The sequence below is a fragment of the Vicugna pacos genome, chromosome X, assembly GCF_048564905.1.
Source record: "Vicugna pacos chromosome X, VicPac4, whole genome shotgun sequence".
NCBI classification, from domain to species: Eukaryota; Metazoa; Chordata; class Mammalia; order Artiodactyla; family Camelidae; genus Vicugna; species Vicugna pacos.
The window spans coordinates 19,471,215-19,498,583 of NC_133023.1; the positions used below are offsets into that span (position 1 = coordinate 19,471,215).

The 27,369-nt window shown below is 33.9% G+C and overlaps 1 protein-coding gene across 3 annotated transcripts in view; it reads left to right on the forward strand.

Annotated features, from left to right (window-relative positions):
• Positions 1-27,369, forward strand: part of LOC102545688 (melanoma-associated antigen B18-like) — a 116,459-nt gene that overhangs the window by 20,314 nt on the left and 68,776 nt on the right. The window contains exon 2 of one of the 3 annotated variants that reach the window (XM_072956603.1): positions 2,555-2,676. The exons of the other annotated variants lie outside the window; for them this stretch is intronic. The gene's annotated coding sequence lies outside the window, so the exon portion shown is untranslated. The remainder of the gene's footprint in view (positions 1-2,554; positions 2,677-27,369) is intronic. 3 annotated transcript variants of the gene reach the window in all.

The window sequence follows — 27,369 nt, forward strand, 5'->3', positions numbered from 1 at the left end:
CCAATTTTATCTCAATGAAAAACAAAATGTAGGTAATGGAGCATATTTGGAGTCAGATAGTTTTAAATGCTAACATATATAAACACACTGAGCCTCTGTTACATTAACAGAGGTACTTATTGTATCTATGCATTTATACTATATTTATCTAGGTGGAGATACACACAAACACACACACAGCATATACAAGAGCAAAGACAAATGCTAGAAGGCCCAACTTGTTTTTGAACGAATGAACCATCCATGAGCTAGTACTCCTGTATCTTTCATTTTCATTTGTTCTTTTTTGCAGCATCCTCATAGATTAAAAAGGAACTTTCTTTCTCTATTTCCTCTATTTTCTTCATTGATTTTCCCCTTTTTCTTTGCATCAAACCTTGAAATTTGTAAAAAATGGGATTTATTTACATTTCCATATTCACGTCATCAGCATGCATTAAAGGCTAACTGTGTGATATGGAAACAAAAGGTTTAGGCTGTGTACGTTGTGCCTCCAGGAAAAGCAAACGTGAATAACAACAAAGAAAAAGTCTTGATATGAGCTACTTTCTTAGTGATTTATCACTTTTGCCTAAGCATTGAATTCATCAAAGATTTGTGATATTGAGTCTTGTTCTCCCTTGGGAAGACCAAGGTTTATCTGGGCGTCACTGAATTATAGTCAACAAAAGGTTATGTAATCATTGCGTTATATAATAGAGACCACTTATTACCCGGACAGCATTTGGAAAAGAACCTGAATTCACAGATTCAAGGAATATTCAAGACAGATCACAGAAATGTTTGAACACAGCTCAGTCATACAGATGAAGAAGCTGAAATACAGAGAAAAATGAGGTCATAGTACTACCTTATATATTGTTGATTATACTGGTTTAGTAATATAGAGCTAGGTATTTTTAAATGAGTTTGGGGTTTTTTTTTGGCAAATTAAGCAATTTTTATTGAGTGTCTATATGCTTTAAGTGAACAGTCCATTTTTATTAAACATTTATATATATTTTGGTGCTGCTAATCCTTTAGTTATTTCAAAAGTTCTTTATGTAATACAGCTAATATAATTTTTCAAATATTTTATTTTAATTAAATTATTTATGATATTTTTGTGAGGAACTTGAGAAGCCTTCTGCACATCCTTTTGTGCCCTAAACTAAGCAAAAAGGCCCCAATTTGAGTTTTTCACGTTATAGCATAATGGAACTGATCTATTCTTAGGAAAATTAGCCTTCCACTTAAATGTCTGTCTACCTTTGACAGGAAAGGAAGCTTAAAGGTCTGTGAGAAAATACATACACTATTACAACTGTGATACTCTCCCATCGGAAAGGGCCAGAATATCTTTAAAGAAAACTCCTTTGTCAAAATCAATTTTATATGAAGCTTGATTTAATGAGTAGTTTTTATGGGGCATAGAAATCTCTGGCACCTTCTCTTTTTGTTGCCAACCAGTTTCATTAATCACGAAGCAGCTAGATTTCAGGACCAACAACCTGTCCATTAGGATTGATTTCCAGGATTTCGGCTGACCTTACCTCCAAAAATTCTTTCAGCAACACAGAATCAATTTTTCCAAGAATGTAACGTATTGAACTGAAAATCCTGTAGGGTGAAATAGGCATTCTAATTAATAGGATTTGTTGATGGGATACATTTTGTATCATCTAACACTAACTAGAACAAAATGTCACCCTCCTGTCATTCTAGCACTAAATTCTTATTACTACTTTACTACACTAAATTCTTATTACCTGCTCAGTAGTTGAAGGGGATTAGCAATGAGGTGACCTTAATCACAAAAGACTGGGCAGATCTACAAAAGCCTCCTAAATTCAGAGCAAGTGTCAGTTCAAAAGACACTATTATAATCTCCCTAGGCCACATTGTTGATTTTCAGTTTTGTCAAGGAAAGCTATCTTGTGGTAACTGCAGTAGTTCTCGTGATGCTGTTACTTCGTAGGCTGTCAACTTTTACTTTCTGAATTCGAACTTTCATAAATAAGCCTTTCATTTTTCTGACTCTCCCTGGAATCAGAAAGGGCATTCACAGTCAAAGAATTGAATAGGAGATTCCATTTCCAGAAGGATTCATAAATGTATTACCTTTCTCAGTCCTGAACCAGCCTGAAGCAAATATTTTATAATAGATCCTTTGAGAAATATTAATTTGTGAATGTTAATATTTCAAAGTTGAAATAAAATAGTTAGAGATCCACTGAAGAGATTATGTTTGAAATTTTAAATACATCTGTTCCCATTCTCATAAGCACAAAGATGTAAAAAATTCTTCCGAGGGGTTTGAATTCCTAGTGATGTGATGGCTTAGATATCTACTCTAAGCAACTCTGAACAGTGAAAAAAAAAATCTGAATGAAATACATGAATATAACTGAATGTACTCCTGAGCAGGCAAGAAAATAATTCCAACTTCAAAACAAAATGAAAATGGTAAAACTGGAAGGTGAATATTAACATAAGTTTTTGAGGTGAGGGTAACTGTAGAAGCATGGTGAATCTGAGTGTTTTTTGTTTGTTTGTTTTCTGTTGCCCAATCAAGATTAGAAGACATAAGGAAAAGCTGTGGTCTGCCACTCCAGAGTCTAAAAAGAGGGCTATCCCTTCACTCTGATGTTAAATGACAAATAAGCCTGTCACACAGAAGAGGATGGCAACACAACAGTAAGGAAATTACCTACCTTGACTTTAGTGCTTAAAATATCTATGGTAAACACTAAACGATTATATATAAAGAGGGTAAATTGCAATCTACTAGAAGAAAATAATTGAAGAGTGGGGGAAAAAAGAATCTTAATCAAAAACAAGACAAAAATGATAAAAAGAATGACCAAAAGCAGAATATATACAAAACATAATAATTAAGAGTAGAAATAAATTAAATTGAGCAAACAATCTAATAAATACGCATGGACAAAAGTATCCAATTAAAAGAAATTTAGTCCTGAAGTTACTATATATAGCAATATATGATGTATAAAGAGGACTCTCAAAACATTAGGATACATAATTCCACACATTATGTGTGGTGGTGGATGTTAACTAGACTTATTGTGGTGGTCATTTCACAATATATAAATATTGAATCATTATGTTTTACACCTGAAACTAATACAATGTTGTATGTCAACTATACTGCAATTTAAAAACAAACAAATAACAACAGAAACATCCTAAAACATTAAGATACAGAAGTTTGAAAATCAAGAGTGGAATCATACACTCCAGGCAAATGTGAACAAAAAGAAAAGCTAATACAGATTAAACTAATAACAAACAAAATAGACTTGAAAACAAGTAAGTATGTCTTACTTGAAATAAAGAGGATCATGTCATAACAATAGAAGTTTCAATTCACCAAGAAGACATGCAAGTTCTAGACTTGTGTGTATACAATACATGGTATCAATGTAACTATACCCAAAATTTACAAACCTAAAAGAAGAAATAGACAAATATATCAACATAGTGGAAGATTTCAACACATTTGTCAATAATAAACAGATCAAGGCTATAAAAATCAGTAAAAAAAAAAAAAAAGGAATTAACAAGCTTCATCTAAGTGATATACATGGGATACTAAACCAAAAATTTTATTCTCATTTCTCTTCAAGAGCACATGGAATATTTAAGGAAACTGATCCTATGTGAGGTGATAAAGCAAGTCTCACCAAATTTCAAGGGAACACTATCATACAGATCATATTCTTTGACCACAATACACTTACATTTTAAATTAATAAAAATAAAAATAATTTTAAATATTCATATCCTTGGAAATTAAAAAAATAAACTTTCAAGCAATCCATGGATCAAATAAAAATAATGGGTATTAGAAAATATTCAGCACACATGTGTGAACGTTACACTTCAATAAAGCTGTTCAATATGGTTAAGCTCTAAATACACACCTAAATGATCTTTAGATCTCAATTATTTTAATCAAAATCCTAATAGTGATTCTCATGGTAATGCACAAATTGATTCTAACATGTTTATATAAGAGCAAAAGACAATAGCCTGAAGAAGAACAGAACAGAGATTTGGTGCAACTAGATCAGGACATTAAAAGCAGTGTTAATTAAGGCATAAATTTGGTATTGTAATATACGACCTGATTCAAAGACTGGAAAACACAGAAATTGGGGAGTGATAGATTATTCAACAATGCACTGAGACAATTTGTAACCTACATAGAAAAACAAATTACATCCCTACTCTCATATACTACAAAAATTGAATTGATTAGATAATTATAAAAATAAAACATTAAAACTTTTAGAAGACAATATAGATAACTAGCTTTATGAATCCTTGGCAGGGAAGAATTTCTTTTTTCTTTTTTCTTTTACTTGTTAAAAGCATTCATTTTTATTTATTCTTTTTATTGAAGTATAGTCAATGTACAATGTTGTGTTAGTTTCTGGTATACAGCATAGTGATTCAGTTATACATGTATATATTCCTTTTTATATTCTTTTTCATTATAGGTTATTACAAGATATTGAATATAATTCCTTGTGCTATATGGTAGAGGGAGCTTGTTTATCTATTTTATATATAGTGGTTGGTATCTGCAAATCCCAAACTCCCAATTTATCCCTTCCCACTCCACTCTTTTCCCCCTGGTAACCATAAGTTGGTTTTCTTTGTCTGAGTCTGTTCCTGTTTTGTAAGTAAGTTCATTTGTGTCATTTTTTTTAGATTCTACATATAAGTGATATCATATGGTAAAGAATTTCTCAAACAGGACTAAAAATCTATAGCCATAAGAAAAAAATTGTTATCTGAAAATGAAGAATATTTGATTAACAAGAGACACTGGAGAAAGAATGAGAACTCAGGATACGTACTCAGAGAAGTCATTTCCAATTTGTATAATTGATAAGGAATATCTACCTATTTATCTATCATCTATTAATCATTTATCTAAAGATAGATACATAATCAATAAGAAAAATAGCAAAACTGACAAAAAAAAAAAAGAACCATGAACAATAGTTCCCAGAAACAGATATCAAGAAAATAAAAACTGCTCAAACTTATTAAGAATAAAGGAAAGTCTGAGAAATCAAGTGACGTTAAGAATGCATGACAACAGGAGTTGTCATACACTGCTGACTGGAGTACACAATCATACAAACATTTTGGAAAACCATATGGCATTACCAAGCAATGGTGACAGTGCAGATAATGATGACACAGCAAGTTAACTCCTAGGTACACACTCTAAATTCTTACCGTTTTGCTTCAGGAGACAAACACAATAAAGTTCATACCACAGCAGCAACACTGACCCTGGAAGTTGGATGGGATCAATTTGGACACCATCAATCGGCTCCCTAGACTTCTAGCCAAGGGGAGGCACTAGCAAGTACTGGGAGGTTTGAAGGAGGGTGAAGTTTGTGTAGTAGTTCCTGAATCACCTCCTGGAGAGGTCATCCTGAATTGGCTGCATTTTATCTTTATGAAGACTACAGTTCTTGTCAGGCAGTCCTCTCCCTCCACCTTCTCTACATCTACCTTCTCCAGGTCTGGGTAACTGCTTTCTCTCCCTTCAGGTCTCCAGGGATCGGAAGGTTATCCACTGTTGCATTATCCGTTGTTGGTTTGCAGAAACCCTACTACACTTTGAAAAATAGCCCCTGTATTAAACTCTATCAACATACTAAGTCTGAGTTAGCCATCTGATTCCTGTGTGAATTCTTACTAATACAAACTCAATGAAACATTGCTAATAAAATGGAACTATAACTTGTGTCACATTCATATAATTGCATTCAATTGTATAAGTACAGTAGAGAAGTAAAATGTATGAATTATAGTAGCATGAATTAATATGGTTAGATCTCCAAAACTTTACTGAGTTTAAAAAGCCAGGAAGTGCTTAAGTACAATTTCATTTAGGAAAAGGTATAAAAACAGAGCCAAATGCATATATTTGGGGACATATTCACATATTGTAAAGCTATAAATTTAAACAAAGAAATAAACTGAGTTCTCATGTGGATGGCAAGAAGAGAAGTGGGCATCTAACCTAGAGTTTGGCTATCTACAGGAGCTATGTGGACATTCCATTACAGAATTGTTGTTGTCATTACTATAGGAGTTGCGAAGGCTGTATCACATTGTTTAAAATGGCAAATCTCAGAGCTCCAGTTTCACTTATTATTTGCACTCTGCATTTTGGCTTCAGTATGCACAGCTTCCTACTGTGAGCTCAAGCTTAACAGGTATAGGACAGATGCATTTCAAAGAGAAAAGGGTTATGAGTCTTTAGACCAAGAAGAATATTTGAGTTTCCCCAACAGTAAAAGTATGAGGCACTAGGGTGAAATGAGTCCCACGAGAGACGGAGACGCAATTCTGTTACACACGCCATTATTTCCTCTTACTGACTTCCTTTTCCACTGCCTTCTCACTCTTCTATCTCCTGTATACATGTATATCTCCTATATACATGGAAGAGACCCAGGAAAACTGAGTAACTCCCAGAAATGATCCAAGTTCTCATGTTAAATACCATCTCCAGCTAACAACAAAAGATGACGTTAGGAAGGGGGAGCCAGTTATGGTACGTTTTCAGGTAAAACACAGGAAGCAAGAGTAAAGTTATTTTGCATATCTAAATTGGTGCCTCTCCATTGATAAAAGTTTGAGACTGAGTCATCCTCTCTTCATGGTACAGAGAGGGAGACATGCTTGCAAATGGAGATTTCCCTTATAAACGTAAATGTCTCTTACAAAAGGGTAACTTTTACTGGGTTTTCAGAGTTCTTCTGTGGCTGCAGATTCTTAAAAATAATCAGCCTAAAATAATCCTTATGCCAAAGAGGCATATTTTGGAGGGGCAAATTCTGCTCTCCTTTAATTTCCTATTAAATTCTCAAGAGCAGAGAATTCATTCCTTCATTATGGCTTCCATCTAGTGCTTTTAGTATATAGGGAAATATTTGTTGGTTGATGACTGGATAAACTCAAATAACAGTATCTGTTAACACTATGATACTTACACAGCAGATTTACTGAGAGATTATTTTTGGATGACCCATCAATTTTACCATAAACTTAAACCAAAAAGTAGTCAATGGAATTCTGATATCGTATTGTTGAAAAAAAAACCCTATAAACACTTTAAGAATCTTCAAGTTGAAAACTGTCTAAAATTACAGATTAAACTGAGGTTAGTGGGTACAAGCTATGAGGAGAAAGATCTTCACACCACTTATTCATTAAACCATTCATTCATCCATTAAATACATGTTGAGTGATAGGCACTACTTTAAATACTGAAGGTACAAATATAAATAAGACACAATTTTGATTATTGTTGGGTAGGGAGAAATTTCCTCCTCTACCCCTCTTGAATTCTTCTGGCTGGACTAATAATAAAATTGACACAAGACACATTGACAGAAGAAAAACAAATTTTAATTTGTGCACACGAAGGTCTCATAGAAATGGGACCTAAGAAGTAGCCAAAGCAGTCAGCTTTTATACTTTTTAGACAGGGAAACAATAAATTTGTGAGGAATTGACAGGACAAAGAAACTTAGGCTGTGGGTGCTTAATTAGTGAAGAATCTAAAGAGTTTGCACTCAGGGTGGTAAATTAAAGAAGTCAAAAGATTTGTTTATACAGGCTTCTTGGCACCAGATTCCCTATTTCTAGTGATAAGGGTGTCCTTCTACCTCCCTTTCACTGAGAGATTTATTTCCTGCTTTCAGGGAGACAGAGAGGAGGGTCAGAGTGTTCCTCTTGCCTTGGCATTGGCCGTTTCTTAAATAACTTTAACTCAAAATGATCAATATGCCCTTAAGGCATGTTTCGGGGTGTCCTACCCTGGACTCCAGCAATATTTAGGATTTCAGGGTCTATTTTGGGAGGCATAAAAAGGAATTAATATATTTCAGTGCAATGTAACACAGACTGTTGTAGAAGCAGTAACAAAATACTATATGAAACAAAGATGTAATGATGCTTGGGAAGTTGAAGGAAAGGTTCACAGCAGAGGTGACATTGTGCCTTAAAGAGCCAGCAGTAGAAAAGCTAGAATGAGAAAGCCATCAAAGCTGTCCAAACTTGATGATGTTGATGATGAAACTTATTTTTAAAGAACTTTCCTTTCACAAAGAACTTTATGTAACTGCTTCAAAAATTGCATGAGTTTGGCTTTAACTCCATATTTTTTCCCCAGTGGAATAAACAGAACTTCAGAGAGATTAAATTATTTGACCAAATCTCACGGCTACTAAGGTAATAAATGAAACCTGTCTAAAAGAATTGCCTGTCTCAGGAAGTTGAAAGTTCCCCTCTACGGTGAGTGTTTGGGGATAAACTGGATGAGCAGTTGACAAGAGGGTGTAAGGGAAATCAATTCAAATGACTAGTTTGATGATGGTGTTAGGAGATACACAAATCCTTTTAAATCTCACCATCTTGCATTTTCAGGGCTGTAGTGATTATGAATTTAAACAATGAATGTAAAAGAGCTTGGTAAATAAAGAACCATCATCAACTTCATTTACGAGGTACTTCTTGAGAAACCACCCTGTAGCAGAAATGCCATACTGGGGGCTTCGGACATTCACTGAGTAAGATTTGGCCTCCGCTTATCAAAGAAGATAATATGCACTTCAGTTATGTTTCTGTAGAAGAAGATGAAGATGATGATGATGATGATGATGATGATGATTACCACCATTTAATTACCAGTTTATTTAAGATTTGTCCCAAATAAATAAGAGTTATCAGTGTTTTCAATATTGTTAATAGCCAAGAAAAAAAATACAAAGAGAAATGAACTAGAAAGGCAATTATTCATACTGCTTGGGCAAAATCATTTGAGAAAAACATTCAGATTCCAAAAATACTGAAAAATGAAACCAGTTATTCAAATGGTTAACATATCCAAGGGCTTATATACTCATACAGTCTGTAAGAATTAACTGATTATTTTTATTTAGTTCCTGGATTTATTTTTCTACACATCTATGCTAAATAGGGTGTTAATCACTGTTAAAAAAAAATGTCAAGGTCGAAGTCTTCATATTAGAGGTTATTTTGTATCTGTGTTTTGTGATATTGGAGTTTGTTCTCATGAAACATTAAAAAAATTAAAATCAACAAATGCCATAAAAACTCCTTAACCCCCGCCACTCACCGTCCTGAGCTTATGCAATAGAGCAATTCTTCTTTCTCATCCACTCACATTCAGTATTCCAAACCTAGAGAAGTCCCAAAAGTAATCCTCTGACTTTGGATGAGAACCATAGGAGTTTCCTAAACACTTTGCCCTCTGCTCATAGCGTCTTCCCTCTCTGTTACCAGTCTCTTAATTAAGTATGCAGTGTTGCAGACCCACCAGTGAGCTGATCCATTAAAAGACATTTTGTTGTTAAATATTTCATTGTTATGAGCTCACACTTAAATCTAAAGAGCAATCTGTGAGAGAATGAAGTATTCAAAGATTTTATAGCCCATAAAACAACAAGGAAATTACTTTTAAGGGAACGACCACATCATGGAGGCATTGCCTTTTTGTACTTCTTGCTTTCCTACTGATTTTCCCCCCTGTTCTTTTCTCCACAACCACAATACATCAGATCTGAGCCACAGAAAATTATACACTCTAAGCCACAAGTCAACCAAGGGCATAGGATGATTAAAGACCCAAGATCCTACTGCCTACTTCAGTAACTCCTCCTTTAACATGGCTCATTTCCAACTCTGTGATCAGTGCTCTACCACTACCACCAAGAGGACTTTCGTTCTGCTTCCACTCACAGCAATTAGCAAGTAGTGTCACTGGCATTACAAAGTCATTTTCTCCTACAATGTACCTGTACTGGTAAACTAAAGGAGGCAAGAGGAACACATCAACAGAAAGCCAGGAATGGAGGAGTACCACTGTGAAATATCAGCAGAGCCAGGTCTCCTGGACTTGTAGAAAAATGATGCTGAGAGGGTGAGAGATGCCAATTTTGCCATCTTTACTTCTGTCTCTGCTGTTTGTCCTAAAGCATCTTTTCTCCCCTGTTGTTTCACAGACAACAACACCCTTCTCTCAGCGTCCTAAAGCTGTTTGTGCAGCTGTGCTGGCAACTGAATGGTTTCCTATCATATTGCTTTCAGGGTGAACATATTAAGTTGAATCATTGTCTCTTTCGACACAGATAGTTGAGCTCCATGTGTACTGAGATAACAGGCATTAAGGAAATGTAATCAGTTGAAGCTACCATTAATTTAACACTGAACATTAACATTTAAAAAAATAAACCTTACTGCTGAAAAGGACAAAAAGAATCTCTCATTAATTCCTTCCCTCCCTTATTTTTAAACCTCCATTTTAGAGATGAAAATTTTGAGTTCCAAAAATTATGTGACTTGTCCAAGATGGCATAACTGATTTGTAATGGTGTCAAGTCACCAAGGCAAGGCTTCAGAATAATATACTATAAGAATAAGTTTCCTAGCCTAACCACACAGCTAAGTTCTTAAAGCATCTCCACAATATTTGTTCCATAATAGGCACATTCAGTCTATGCTTAAACACATCCAGAGAGAGAACATTTCTTTCTTAGGCAAGCAAAGCATTTGGGGCCAGTTTTAAGGATTAGAAAATTTTTTTGCTGTTCACCCGAAATTTATTTCTCTGCATGTTCCATTTCTTCATTCCCTTTGACCCTTTGGAACCAAAGGGAATAAGCCTTATTTTGCTTCCACATGACTCACGTGTTTTAATCATGCTTTCAACAACTTTATTTAGCCCCTGCCCCACCCCTTAGGCACTTTCTCCAGACAGACGTATTATGTCCCTTTTGCGTCTCCTTTTCTCTCTGCAAAGGGCTCCACATTCTTTAACTGAGGCTTCCTAGCTACCGAATAGTAATCCATTCATGTAGATGTATACTATTGATGTAACTCAACAGTTGGAAGGTTTTCTTTGTTTATTTTCATGATGATGATGATTTTGTTGGACAATTTTCAAATGACCATCTGCTTTCATTGCCAGCTCGTGAAAATACATCCATAAGATAAAATGTTAGCTGCTGAACTGCTGGACCAAGGCATTTGGGTACTATTTATGGGAAATTTCCATATCTTTGTCCAGTCTCTTATCTGCCAGTTATATTTGTCCAATTTTGCTTCCATGGGACAATCTGTAAGCTATTTGAAAACAAAGCATGCTATAGTGGAAATCAGTACTCTGAAAGGCATACATTGGATATGAAACAGACTCCCTGTGATTTTGACAATGTATCTAGGGCAACTTGTCTTCAGTTATAACAAGAAGAGTCCTTCCATCATCAGCATTCTTTCTGCCCTCCCTTCATGGCACTTTATAACTTGTACTTATGTTCATTACATATCCATTATCTTGAATTTTTAAAATGATCCTCATATATTTTCACTGTTTCACTCTCTCTTCTCTACCAGTACAGCTTTTCAAAGACCCTTTTAAAATATGGTACCAGAAATGAACACAAAACTCACAATCCAGTCTGACCAATATAAAATAGTGAGACACCAGCTCACTTTTTCCTGAGCCTACGGTTTGACTAGTGTAGCCTTATGCTGTGATATGCTGAGTTAGGTTTTGGTGTATTTGCTCTTCTATTTTCTGGTTTGATGTTTTTTTTAACTGTGTTACACTGAACTTCTTTAGAATTGAAACTTTAAATTCCTTGAATTTTTAACTATTGTCAATCCATGTTTTTGGTATCTTGTATGTTGATTAATTACTACTTGAAAACCAAATTACAGGACAATACAGCCATCTCAGTTAAATTTCATTTGGGGGCTCTGATATATAATTCCGGTATGTTTGGTATGTTTTTAATGTTGCTTCTGCTGCCAATTATATTATTATTACTTTCAGCTTTTATTCTCCCTAAATGTTGTTTCACATTGCAGAGGAGGAAAAAGTTTTCCTCAGGCCTCTTAGGGACCCTGGCTGGGTCTGAAAATCAAACTGACAGAGACAGATGAACAGGAGAAAAGCATACAAATTTACTTAACAAAAGTTTTACATCACATGGGAGCCTTTATGAGGAAATGAAGACCAAAAGAAACGGTTCAACCTGAGTATTTTTATGCTGAGTTTGATGAAGAGTGGAGAGTCTTGTAGAAAAATGAGAGGTCTACGAGTATGGGGTGAATGTGGTCAGCTGGGGATGCACAGCATGGTGTGTTTGTTTGGATTCTTCTCAGAGTCGCTTGGTCTTTGGAGAGAAAGGATACTGCTTTTGTCTAGGTACAGAGGAAGGCACCTCTCACGTCAGGGTTTTATGACCTGTTTCAAGAGAGAAGGGAGTGGGGAGGTCAGATCGACCTTCCTGCTGTTGCTGTTTTCTCAAACTCCTTCAGCTTAACATATTCAGTATGGCAAGGTGCCATATTTGGGGGTATCTTGTCCTAAGTCCCATCAACATGTTTCTCTGCCTTTGCAAACAGACTCTCTGAGGGAGACAAGCCTGGAGCATGTCCTACAGCACGCTGCACCAACGGACAACGAGCCACTAATCTATATTGTGACTGTTCATGTGACAAACAATTCAAGTAGCTACCCTTATTTGAAATCTTATCCACAGGATCTCATTAGAGATTTTGAACATACAAGTCTTCTTGAAATGAAAATATGACACCTACAATATTCCTATAGTTATCAATCTAGTAAATTTACCCAAAAAGAAGGTTTTCCGTAATCCATTTGGCTGTTTACTATCATTTTTTTCTAGCCTAGTTGTTTGCTATGAACTAATTAATAATCTATGCACCAATTATGTTGAGATTTCACAATGAGTCTCCCCCCTTATGCTTCCCACTACCTGTTCTTCCTGTTCTGAAAATCAGAATATGTATCTTCTTCCCTCTCATGCATAACTTTCATTGTCTCATTTTTCAAAAAAAAATTTTTACTATTATCTGTGATCATATCTAATGCACGTTCATTATCTTAGAACGTAATTTATTGAAATATGAGGTTTGAGCTCATTTATAGCAGGTGGTTGCTGTTCTACTTTTATCTTTTGACTTTTATTGATTTTGAGTTTGTACTGAATTATTTGTCATAAATTTCATAAATTAAACTTAATGTTACTTATTAGAAAGTATAAAATCAGTACTAAATAAAAGTAAACACAAAAGGTTACCTTTTGTGGGAAACCGCTCTTCAAAGAGAGCAGTTGAGGATGAATTGCTACACGTCTTTTATACTAGGGTTCAAATATTCATTAGATATTCTTTTGATAAATGTAAAAATGCTTCATCATTTAGGACAATCTTTCCTCCTTTTCAGTTATCTTAGTTACTGTGAGTGGTTACAGGAAGAGTGGCCAAGTCCTCTAAATTTCTAAAGTATATTCCACTAATGCCTCCACATTAAGATAATCTATAAAATGGTTTTACATTCAATATACTTGGAAAACCTTTCATTGTACATTCTAGTGTAGGAAATGCATCTATCACCTGAGCATGCTATCACTTCTAAAGAAGTATTGTTGAACCCAGGATTCCAAAGTGATAACAAAATTCCTTGCCTGTTTTGTATATTTAACACTAGGTGAAACAACTCTTTGGGTCATAATGCAGAAAGCTAAACTTCACAGTGTAACTGAAGCCACATTCTATGTAGTCAGGCTCCAATTTCTATTTCTCTGGGTTCTTTCAACATATTTCCAAGAATTTCTGAATATTAATATTTTTAAATTTTCACCACTATGTTTATTTCTGTTATTCATCATTTTATTGGGCATTCTGTTCTTCATACAAGTACAGTGGACAAGACATTATCTTCTTTGATTTGGGTCCGTTTCTAATCAGTTCTTTTTTAACATGTTTACCCAGGTACTGAGTCACAAACTAAACATAATCACCAAGGTTTTTTTGTAAATAAAATTCTTCCTACTGAATAACAATTTAACAATTGTTTCATTCACTTATACTAATAGTGCTCACCATTTTAACTTTGAATTAAAACTTACTTGATTATTCTAGTACACAGTGATACAAAAATATTCTGTTTTCTGAAATCAGCTTCACATAGTATAAGACTTTCTTCAATATAATTGCAATTAACTGGTGTCTAACAGAAGCCAAAAATAAAATAGATGTTCAGCAGGCAACTAATCCCAGATTCCAATTCTGTCTCTGATGTGACAACTTCTGTTTTCTCATTTTCTAAATGAAATAATAGTTCCTTTCTCTGTAAGACTTGAAATTAGATGACAAAATATATAAAATATCAAACAGAGTTCCATGAAACTTGTAAGCACTTCACTTAGAGTAATTTAAATATGAAGAAATGTGCACTTGTTAAATGTACAGGTCAATGAATTTTGGTAAATGTATATACATCAATGTAACACACACTCCTATCAAGATACAGAGCATCTTCATCATCTCAAAAATTCTTCTAGTGACTCCCAGTCTATCCCCGCTCTCTCCCCAGACAACCACTGTTCTCACGTCTGTCACCATATATTAGGTTTGCCTATTCTAGAACTTCATATAAATTGAAGCACACAGTAAGTGCTTTTATTTGACTGTCTTCTTTTGCTAAAAGTAATCTTTGAAAAATTCATCCATGTTGTTGTATCAGTCATTTATTCCTTTTTATTACTTAATTGCTACCATACGTTCTTGTCATTTATTAGCAATATGATACTTCCTCGCTAAAATGTATGCAAACGTACTCAAGGTATCATCAATCCTTAGAAATATAGCTTTAAAAAGTCACATATATGTGTGTGTTCTGTTTTTTTCAGTTTTGTACCTATCTCTAAGTTCAAATATAAATCCACAGTAGTTATTTTTCTAAATTGTCCTTTTTTTCTTAATGATATTATTATAATAAAAAATTTATTTTAGCCTCTCGTTCATCTTGGACTTTTCTTCCATTGGAATTTCCAGCCATTCCATGATTTCCTCTGAATTTTGAAGTGCTCCTGAAGTTTGGCCATATCTTCATATGCTCAGTTTCATCTTTCTTTACTCTTAATCAATACTTTGAATCAAACTTCATGTAATATTCCTCCAAGATTCAGATCATGTCATTTACTGGCTTTGTGCCTTGGAAATTATTTCATCTCTCTGGATTTCAAGTAGATGATGATGATGATGATGATGATGATGATTATCATCATCATCATTATTATTATTTAGTTTGTGTTTTAAGTGGTTTTTTTTATAATTGCCATACAACATTACATTAGTTTCAGATGTACAACATGATTCAATATTTGGATGTGTTGTGAAATGATTACCACAGTAAATCTAGTTACACTCACCATTATATATAGTTATAGCATTTTTTTTCTTGTGATGAGAATTTTCAAGATTTACTCCCTTAGCAACTTTTAAATATGCAATACAGTATGTTAACTATAGTTGCCATGCTGTATATTTCATCCCTGGTCTTATTATTTTTAAATAAACTGTAGATCATCATAAATAGCTCTTCATAAGTTTATTATGTGGCTTTAATAAGATAATTCATGTAATGTGTGTTGACTTGGCAAACAAGTGTTCTACCTGGGTAACTTATTATTATCAATATTACTACTACTACTGTTGTCATTATATTTAAAAGATATCTGAATAAGAGTAACATCTGGTTGCTTGCATAAATAATTTTAGGATTCAGGGGTAAAGTTTATAAAGACCTAAACCTATAGAGACAAATGTCTCGATTGTTAAGCACTGGGTCCTGTAAATACATTGAATTCTTGTCTTGAAACTTAAATATCTGTTGGGAACTGAGCTCAGTAGGACTCCTGATTCTCACCCATCAGTCTGAAATGTCAGGCACAGCAGAGTTGAAATAATATATAGCTTCAGACAGCACTGAATCACTTTAACATTCCAGCAAAAAGGTAAGACAGTTACCTCTCTTAAAAACTTCAAAATGACTAAACCTTACCACAGCTATATCCCTGTATAGTAAAAAAAAAAAAAAAAGCTGTTATCAAGTTGCATGAAATAAAAAAGACTATAAATCGATCCTTATGGCAAATATAGGCATTGGAATTCTCTCTTTTAGAATTTTTTCTTATCACTACAGGTATAGATACACGTAGACTGATTAAGACAATCTTCTGCTTCATTTGTGATAGTTAACAAAGAAGAAGGAAACAAAATTTATAACAAGATTAAAAATTATTGAAAATCTATTAAACTAAAAAACAAGTTTTTTGGAAAGGAATTAGTTATACATGGTTACACTTTACAATCCATTAGAAGAAATCATGTGTTGAAAAGAAGTTGAATGGATATAGTTCCTGTTCTGTGAATGGAGAGTAGATATCTTAAGCTGTTGCGTTGTACTTATAGAAAAGTCAAATACCAAGCATGCCATGGAAATTCCCCATACACAAACTGACAGGATGTAGAGATCCTTTGAGCTTGTGAGACTTCCAAAGACTCCAAAATAAAACCCAATTAATTGCATATTGGACATCAGGTTGTAAACAAGTTTCACCTATTGAAACTTTGGAGAGAAAAGTGACAATCTGTGTCATTTTAAGCAAATATCAAGATATAAATTATTTAATCAAGAAGAGTCATTGGTCAAAAGTGCCATAATTTCCAAAGGAGGTGGGAGAAGCTGGTTAAGGGCAGATTATAAGGGTATCTTATGCACAGGACAGGCATCCAAAGCATATTTCACAATTAAATACGTGGCTTACTAATGAAGAAAACCAAAAGTTACTGAGGTCAAATTGTAAAAATTATATAAAATTTAGGTGAGATCTGAAACATACACACACACACAAGTTTCCTGGCTATCCTAGATCATGGCAAGACTCTTCCTGCCCAGTTCCATTCCACCCAAACCTTGGTCTCCACTTTCCCTCACAGGGTTTGTAGACCTTCAATCTGGAGATCCACTCAGTTCGGAGCCCCTCTTGCCAGAGTGTGTAAGACCCCAAACCTCTGAAGCAAATGAAGTTTAGGGTGAGTTTTACTGTCCTCAAACCAGTGTGGTATGACTCTTAGACACACCATAACCACCAAACTCCAGTTCTCAAGCTTTCATCTTACTTTATTGGTTCATTTAACTAATGTTTGTCATAGTTTTGTGTCAGGGGCCAGTTTGTTCATTTTCCTATGATTTTTTAAAAATTTTATTTTTTAATGAAGTGTAGTTGATTTACAATGTTAGTTTCAGGTATAAAGTGAAGCGGTTCAGTTACAGATATATATACATATATATATTTTTTTCAGATTCTTTTCCATTATAGCTTATTATAAGAAATTGAATATACTTTTCCTTTTGCTATACAGTTTGTCCTTGTTGTCTATCTGTTTTATATATAGTAGCATGTATCTGTTAATCCTCAACTCCTAATTTATTCCTCTCCACCCCTTTTCCCTTTGGTAACCATAGTTTGTCTTCCATGTCCATGGGTCTATTTCTGGTTTATAAATTAAATTTGTATCTTTTTTTTAGATTCTACATATAAGTAGTTTCATATGACGTTTGTCTGTGTCTGTCTGACTTCATTTAATATAATAATCTCCAGGTCCATCCATGTTGCTGCAAATGGCATTATTTCATTCTTTTCTATGGTTGAGTAATAATCCATTGTGTGTGTGTGTGTATTATATATATATATAAAATATATATACACACCATGTATATATATACTTATATATATGTGTATATATATATACACACACACCACATCTTTATCCTTTCCTGTGGTTTTTGAAGAGAACTCTTAAAATAAGAAACTATTTCGAGAGGAAATTGGCCTCTGCTTTATGATACCCCCACTTACTTGGTTTAGAGTTCTGCTTCATATTAAAAAGGTACCCTGAGACATAGCAATACTCTGTATCCAACCAATTTCTATAAATGCATAGAAGGACTGTCCCTAGGAGAATGACATCAGGTCTATTGACTATGACATCCTTTGGTCCTCTGATCAGCCCTGCAGCCAGGTGAGTAATCACATATGTCATACTCTTCAAATATATACTGTATCAGACAGCATGTTAAGAACTGTTGATTCCAGATAACCTAAAAACTGTTCTCACCCTCAAAGAACTCAGAACAGTCATCCAGGTTCCAACTGTTCAAGTCTTCTTTTCCTTTCCCCTACATTTTCCAATTTAGATTCCAAGATACTTTTTGAGGTAGGAGAAATTTAGGTAAAACCTAACACAATACACTTAATTTCCCATTTGACTCCTATGTCGGGAAGAATTTATGGGACTCTACCTAGGTTGATAACTTGGGTGACTCAACATTAAATCAACCTTGCTTTTAGTACAGATTGTTGCCTGACCTTTGAAAGTAGATTTCTATTTTCTATCTCTTTTCCAGTAACAGGATTCACATTCTTATAATCTTCCCAGTTGTCTCATCTTTCAAAGAATAGACTCTCTCTTACTTCCTAAGGCCAAGAAATTGTGAACCTCCATCAGCCCAGTATCAGGCCCTTTTGACCTAACAATTGAAATTACTTCCTGTCTTAGTTGTCTTGGGGAAATGCCTAGGAGTGGTATTGCTGGCTATTTTTAAAATTTCCTTTGTATCACTGCATTTCTGAAACTCTGTGTGTATGTGTGTGTCTGTCTGGATGTCTGTGTGTTTACCCTGCTTCTGATTCATTGAGGTTCTTGTATCTATCTGTTTATATTTTCTCAAATCTGTGAATGTTTTGGTATCACTTCTTTAATTTTTTTCTCTCTTATCCTGCACTTCTCTTTTGTCTGAGAATCTAATTATACATATTCAATGCTATTTAATATCAGATAGTTCACTGAGGTATACTGTTCATTTATTCAGTCTTTTCCCCCCCTCTCTCTGTGCTTCATTTTAGATTATTTTTATACTATGCCTTTATCTCCCTTGGTATTTTCTTGTGTAGGTTTATTATACTGTAAGCCAATCCAGTGAAATTTTTGTTTTAAGTGTTGCAATTTTTATTCCTGTAAATTTAATTTGAGTCTTTTTTAATGTCACCCATTCCCTCCTCATTATGTTCCTTAAAATTCTGAACATGTTTATAACAATAGTAGAGCTGTAGCAAAAGACTATTGGTTTACTAAGCTGATTTAATATAGACTGGATTTAGAAACCAGTAGAGAATTTAAGAAATAATCTAGGAGAGAATAATGTTGTGTAGCACAAGGAGGAGTGGGAGAGAAAAGAAGGGAGTAGTATGAAGAGAGGCTGGAAAAGTAGATTCTACATGAGTAGATAATTAATAGTGTGAGGACCAAAGGAAAAGAAAAAAATCACTGGTTCTAAAGTTCTAAACCTGAGTAACAGCAAAAAGGCTGATTCTTCTGTCTGTTTATCTATTTATCTATCTATGTAGGAAAGCCAAGAGGAAAAGTAACTTTAGTAGGAAAAATAATAAGTTTTAACTTTTGGAATGCTGTTCAGGAAGCATGAACACAAAATAAGCCTTTGGAAACTTGAGTCAAGATCTTTAGAGAAGAGATCATAGTTGATGCCAAAATGGATAAGATCACCAAAAGAGAGAGTCTACTCTAGGCTGAAGACAGGACATTTGGTTACACTATACTTACAGTTCAAGAAAAACTGCAAAATATGCAAACCAATCTTTTTATGAATGGGATATAGTATGTTTGTAGAGATTTTGGATCAAAATCTGTGTATAAAATAATTACAGAAACAGAAGATTTTATATAATTCTCTAAAAGCTTCTTGAAATTGAAATTAATGACTACATGGTAACAATCTCAAAAAAAGACAAAAAGGTTTGAATAAAACAACGGCATGCTTATTTGGTTTCCAATTGTGTTAAAGTTAATTATTCGACAGCTGGGTCTATTTTCAAACACAGAGTTTATTCTTTCCTCCCAGTGGGAGAGAAAACATATGTTAATAAGAAAATAGTATGTATATGCTATTTATATTGTTACACCAAATATCCTATTGTTTAATAGGTGATTTAGTCTTTAGGCAAACCTATTTGGCAAGTTGTCAAAAGTGTAATGATATCCTATTATTTTAAAGCCCTGTTCATACAAAAGACTTTTCTCCTTTTTACTTCCCCATCTAAGTGGAGTCTTAATGTAATACAATGTTATGGGAGTGGAAAAAACAACTTCTACCCCTGGTGCTTGCTCAGGCAAGAAGAAAATAAACCTTCTCTCCACTCCTGGCCAACACACATATACATTTAAGGAAAGAAGCACAGGAGCCTTGACCTTCAATTTTGTCTAAGAGATTTATCTGAGACCTGGGAGGTTCTGTAAGAAACAAAGGCTCTGTGTATTGCTAAAGATGGAGTCCTGATATCATTTCTGATGGTAGAAAGTGCTTTTCTTTAGGAAAATACTGTTATAAAGGCCTTGAGTCAGATTAAGCAAAAGAAAAATCCAAAAAGGCAAAGTTCAGAACAATTGTGAGCTTATAAAACTCTGAATACTAATGCAACATGGTTATTTTATTTGAAGAATTTTTAAAGGATATTTTTAGTTTTCTTTGGTGTCTGAGAGACTAGCTTATTGAAGGAATCTGGAGGTGGATTAAAGAGAATATAAGAGAAATGATGAGCTATCTCTTCACTCCTAGGAAAAGAGTTCTCACATAGGAAGCCAAGGCTCGAGGAAAAAATATGAAACTCTGCCAGTTAGGAATTCCCTATGCTAGACTTTGGAATATTATTATCTAATATATACATCTTGGCCTTCCATTCTACAATTACTCTTTTACTTCCATTCATTAATAAAAGTGTGATAATCACTGAAACTCTAGTAGCTTAGTTTAAGTACCACCATAGGAAGTGGAGAGAGGAATGTGTTTATTTGGGGATGAAGAAAGCCTAGGAAGAACTAGAAATTCAAGTCAATTGTATGAAACAGTAGTTTTCAAACACTGGACAACGGAGAGCACAGGACTGTGATAGGAAAACAAACAATGCATATGAAAATGCAAAGGATGTAGAAATGCCAAAATGACTTAAAAATGCAAAATGCAGGGGAATCACACTCCCTGTAAGATTTACTTTAAAACTGCAGTGAATGAGAACTTTTAAAGACAAACACAAGCATCAGTGAAACAGAATAGTTTAAAAGTGGATCTATACACATATGGTCAATTACTTTTTGATAAAGGTGCAAGGGCAATATAATGGAGAAAACATAGTCTTTTCAGTAATGGTGTTAGAACTACTGAGCATCTATATGCAAAAACAAAAAATTGTTTGAACTTTACATCATATTAAACACAAAAACTAACTTAAAATCAATGGTAGATACAAATGTAAAACTAAAAATTAAAAGGCTCTTAGAAACAAGCATAAGAGAAAATAACTGACTTTGAATGAGGCAAAGATTTCTTGACTAGATCACAAAAAGTATATACAATCCATGAAAGAAAAATTAGACTTTTAAATTACACAATTAAATTACGATTAAAAATACAATTAAATTTTTTAATTGTATTTTTAATTTTTTAATTAAAAATTCTTCCCTTTGAAAGAACCTAAGAGAAATATAAAGATAAGCTACAGACTGGGAGAAAATACTTGGAAAATACATATCTGATTGTGATGGTTAGTTTCATGTGTCAATTTGACTAGGCTATAGTACCCAGTTATTTAATTAAACACTTATCTAGGTGGCACTGTGAAGGTATTTTGTAGGTATGATTAACATTTAGGATAAGTTGACTTTATGTAAAGGAGATTGTCTTTCATAATCTGGGTGGGCCACATCCAGTCAATAAAACGCTCCAAAAGCAAAATTGAGGTTTTCCTGAAGAAGAGTAAATTCCACCTCCAACTTCATTTTTCTCCTTCAATGTCACGTTGGCTATTCGTAAACTGTGCAATCAGTTTGTCAGTATCCACAGAATAATGTGCTGGGATTTTGACTGAGACTGAGTCAAACTGAACTGAATCTATAGATTAAATTAGGGGGAACTGAAATTTTGACAATATTGCATCTTCCTATCCCTGAATTTGGAATGTCTATCCATTTATTTAGTTTTTTTAAAAAATTTTGTTCATCAGAGTTTTATAGCTTTTCCTTATGTAGATCTTACATATATTTTGTTAGACTTATACCTAAGTATTCATTTGAGGGGGGGTGCTAGTGTAAATGGTATTGTGTTTTAATTTCATATTTACTTGTTCATTGCTAGTACATAGCAAAGTGACTGACTTTTGCATTTTGACCTTGTTTCCTATAACCTTACTATAATCACTTGTTAGTTCCAGGAATTTTTTGTTGCTGACTCTTTCAGATTTTCTACATAGATGATCACATCATCTGTGAACAAAGACAGTTTTATTTCTTCCATCCCAATCTATATACCTGTTATTTCCTTTTATTGTCTTACTGCTTTAGCTAGAGCTTCCAATACAATGTTGAGAGGGAGTGGTGAAAGGGGATATCCTTGCTTTGTACCTGATCTTTGCAGGAAAGCTTCAAGTTTCTCACCATTAACTATGTTAGCTGTAGGTTTTTTGTAGAAATTCTTTACCAGATTGAGGAAATTCTCCTTTCTTTCCTCCTAGTTTACTGAGTTTTTATCATGAATAGTTGTTGGATTTTGTCAAATGCTTTTCCTGCATCTATTGATATGATCATGGGACTTTTCTATTTTAGCTTGTTGATGTGATGGATTCCATTAATTGATTTTCAAATGTTGATCCAGCCTTGCATACTGGATCCCTCTGGAGTGTTTAAGTCTCAGAGTTTTCCACATTGAGCCTCCAGCAATTTACCAATTACAGTTCAAGTTTTCTTACCCTGGAAATTTTTTAAATCATTATCTTGGTGGTGGTTACATACATTAAATTGTACACTTAAATTTGGTGAGGTTCTTTTGGCATGTAAACTGTACTTCAATAAAGTTGATTTTGAAAAAAAAAAAAAACTATCCCAGAAATCTGGAGAATGTACATGGGAAAAGAAAATTTCAATTATTCTTAGCTTTACAATCTACCAGTTTTGGTGGGATTTATACACATAATAAGATTAAATGAAAAATTTCTTCAAACAAATAACCCTTATTTGTATTCCATAGTATATATATGTTTCTTTTTGGCCATTTAGATTCATATAGAAATCTAAATACTGATGCCACCTAAGGTCAACAATTTTAGTATAACTAACTATAATTGTACTATGGTAATTAAGTTGTTCAATGGCCAAGCCAAAAGCAAAAAAAAAAGGTTTAAAAAATGAAATTATTTTATATGCCTTTCCAATTTGAATTTAATATGCACTACTAAACTATGCAGAAAAGGAAAAACATTTCAATTTCAATCTCTTCAATCACAAAATTACTGCAGTAATGCCATGGTTAAGAGTGTTGAGCTCAGAGCCAAATTATCTGGGTTCAAACTTACTTCTATGGCTTATAAGCCATGTAACCTAGGGCAAATTCCTTCATTTTTCTGTACTTCAGTTTCTTCATCTGCAAAATTAATATAATACTTACAGGGTTGTCATACTGGCTAAATGACTTAGTATTTGGAAAACACTATAAATTATTTCCATTATATAGTAGGCATTAAACAAATATAGCTATTATTATTACTTACTGTCTTCCACTACCACTGGACAATTAAAAGTGTAGCTATTCAAAACCCAATAATAAAAATAAAGAGAAATGTAAAGAAATGCTATGATAAAATTGGCTGTGACAGAAACAAAATCAACTCTTTTGAGGCAAGTTATTACATCTCTTCAACTCTCAATGCTACATTTATTCTTCTGCATGTTTCAACTTTGTTTCTGGCATAGAAATATTTACGTTTTAATATTATTTGCTGTCATATTTTAAAAGTATGTCCTAGAGACTTGGATGTATCAGAGTACAATTTTCATAAATAGGACAGTTCTGCCTCATTAGTTTGAATAGGAATGAAATATATCTGGATTACAGGTAGGAGTTTTGAAAATCATCTACTAAACTTCTGGAATTACTAATAAGTTTTTTCCTTCAGGAAGACAGAACCTTAAAGACAATAAATTTCTGGCTTGTACTCAACAGGTTAAAGGAAATTGTGTTAGTATAGAAAACAATGTTTTTTAGAGTTGTCTTGCAATCACATCATTTTACCAAAAGAGAAAAATATAGATAAACTGAAATTGTTTTTAATTTTTTTTAATTTTAGGAGCAATAAATACTTTCTGATGTTTCTAATAATATTCATACTATTTCTGATACACTGCATATTAAAGTGACCTAGAACTTGAAAACAGTAACTTCTAAAACTGATAACAGATTAGATTCTGGGATATAACTTTGAATTACAGGGAATAGTTACTTCATATCATCACTATAGCATAATGATATTTGGAAATTATTTTATTTCCACAGTATTTCACAAATACTAGGAAATAAAGGCCTTTTACCACTCACCCACACAGAAAGATATAAACAGTGAGATGGGATGATAGAAGTGAGGAAATGAGGACAAAATGACACTTAAATTATTATAAAAAATAAGCAAACATTTTTATAGTCAATCTATGAGTTTGTATTTACATAATTAAAGATTTTAATGCCATAGATCAGGACATTATTTGGAGAGAGAGAGAGAGATATAAGTGATTATATATATACACACACACACATATAGGAGATATATGCACAGGTGATATATATTCTTAACCACCCATTGGGATTTCAAGACCGTGCTGATATGATAAATTTCATACATATTGGTCAGAGAATTTCATAGTCATAGATAGAAGACACAAGAGTGGAAAAGGGTTTTGGCATTTAGTTTCAATGCTCTTAAATTTAACTTCTTTTTCATTCTATTGCCTATTGTTTTTGTAATGGATGGCACTCAAGTGATTTTGTGACCTTTCACTTCAGAGGAAAGATATTTGCTCTCCGTCTTCAAATTTAGATAATCCAATGTTTAAATGATATGTAATATGAACTATAAAGCTCTTATTCCATTTGATCACTGAATCCAAAGGTAATGTGCTATATAGTGACACTACACAGAACATTACACTAACTTATGCAAGGCTTACTCTTTCAAGAGGCTCATATATCCAGAATGTAGCTTAGAAATATGAAATTATTTTTAAAGCTTCTGAGCATTTGAAATCAATGTCATACATTCAATATCCTTAACGTAAAGAAAATTCTCTCAGGCCATCACTCATACCTTGCTTCTTTTTTCTTTAAATATTTTTCTATACTATTTGGTTTTCAGATTATTTTACTTAGGAAGCTTAGGAAAGCATGAAACTGAAGCTCAAAAATTGGCATACTGATGATTATCAGAAATGATAACTGCTAAGCTGAAAGAGCATAAGATGTCAGAAAATAATTCTAATAGTTTGAGAAAAAACAATATAGAGGAGCAATATGGATAAATTTGGGGTGGATAATGAGTCACGTGCATTCCAACCCTTCTCCCCAGCACCCCCAGGTTATAGTTGACTTTTAACAATGCTTTTAACAGTGGTAAAATAATTGATGCACATATTTATAGCCTTCACATTTTATAAACAGTTCACAATTTTGATATATTTTTGAAGTCATCATAGTATTGTTAAAATGCCTCTTAGATTTTTTTTAATCTAAGACTTTGGGAATTAAAGGGTAAATTTGAATTATCAAGACAATTCACTTGGCCTAGAGTGGAAACCACTCCCTTCCTTGTGGGTGTGCTATTATAGAACATTTCATGTTGCCTGATTATTACTGAAAAATGATGTATATGATAACATCATGACATGTGTTAGACACAGTGCACTAAAGGAGTATTCTATGAAACAGCACCACCGCTGCTAGCAATGTCAGCAGCTTAGAAATACTTTAATCCTCATATCTTTGTCTTTCACACAAAGAAAACAAAAAGATCAAAGCCTTTAAAAATTGTCCTTTGTGTCTGTGTTTGCCAAAATGACATGTTTGTGTCCTTTATTCTCTGATGTCGCTGATGCTACAGAATCATTTGATGATAATTCTTGATGCTGTCTAGTCCAACCCTCTCATTACATAAATGAGGGAAAAGACTCAGAGAACTCAGGATATGTTTCCCAGCACTTCTCAACTATGGATGGAGCACAAATTTAAATTTCTTCATTTTCAGCTTTTTTTTTTTTATTTTACTATGACTCTAAGTAAAAATAGGTTCTGTAAAGATATATCCAGTTGATATGGGTCTGCAGGGCTAGGATACCCTGGCAACAGATTCTTTGCTTCCCTTGGAATAGAAGCTTTCCTCCTTTGATCTGAATTAAGTCCTTTTCACCTGCTCTAAACTAGAATGGACTTGACTTCTTGGTTTTATTCAATTCAAAGCTGTATACCTGAAGCTTCATTGCTAGCCAGGGTTTTTAGGGATTTCTTTATCTGCCTAGGACCAGAGTTGCTAATTTTGGATGCAGAATCACTTATAATAATGTAGTTAGCAGCATCATGCAGTTAATATGTGTCCTGAGTAATTTTCATGCATTAACTCATTTAATCATCTCATCTGGGAATATTATTACCCCCTTTTTTGCAGATCAGGAAACTGAAGCACAGGGAGGAGGTTAAATAAATTGACCAAAATCACATCACTAGGAGGAAGGAACGTGGACTCATACATAGACAGGCAGGCAGGCAGGCTTCAAAGGCCACACATTTTAACTGCTACCCCAAACTACCATTCAAAGGCTTACAGCTGAATACTTAGTGATCCCATTACAGCTAGGAGGTACGTTTCTATATTATTTAGGAAAAAAAAAATTAAACAAAGTATTTATTACAGGAAGGTAGACAGACATTTTTATGAATAAAGTCCTTGTCTATTTTTCTCTGCCTCAGCTGTTGATCTGTTTGATCAATGTTGGAAAAAGCAGCCGTGATGAAAATGGACAAAACCTACTCCAGCGGGGCCCAACACACAGAAACAAAACAAATAAGCATGCATATCAGGTGGTAAGAAGCACCACAAAGAAGAGGGTCAATTTTACTTGAGTAATCAAAAAAGCCACATCTGTATTTGAGATATCCTAGTTATTGAATAATTCTTGGCTAAATGACAGTATTAGCAACAGTGTCCAATCTACCGATTACATTAGGCTCATATAGCCCTATTTTGGTCACAGAAAGGAGATCAGACTGACCTGCCTGCCTTTATAGCTGTAGTTCTTTGCTCTCCTTGAATTGGCTGGAATCACCCCTTTTTTGGGCAAACCCTGTCATCTATCACTGCTGACTATGGTCTTTCAGTTTTGATCCAGTTACCTTCAAAACCCCAGTTCTCTAATGGTCCACCTACCCTTTCAGTTTCTTTCTGTTGTTTCATAGAGGGGAGGAGGTAGCACACAGGAGCCTCCAAATCACCCATATACAAAAAATAAGCCAAATCAGCAATTGTGAAGAAAAACAAAGGAATTTATGCT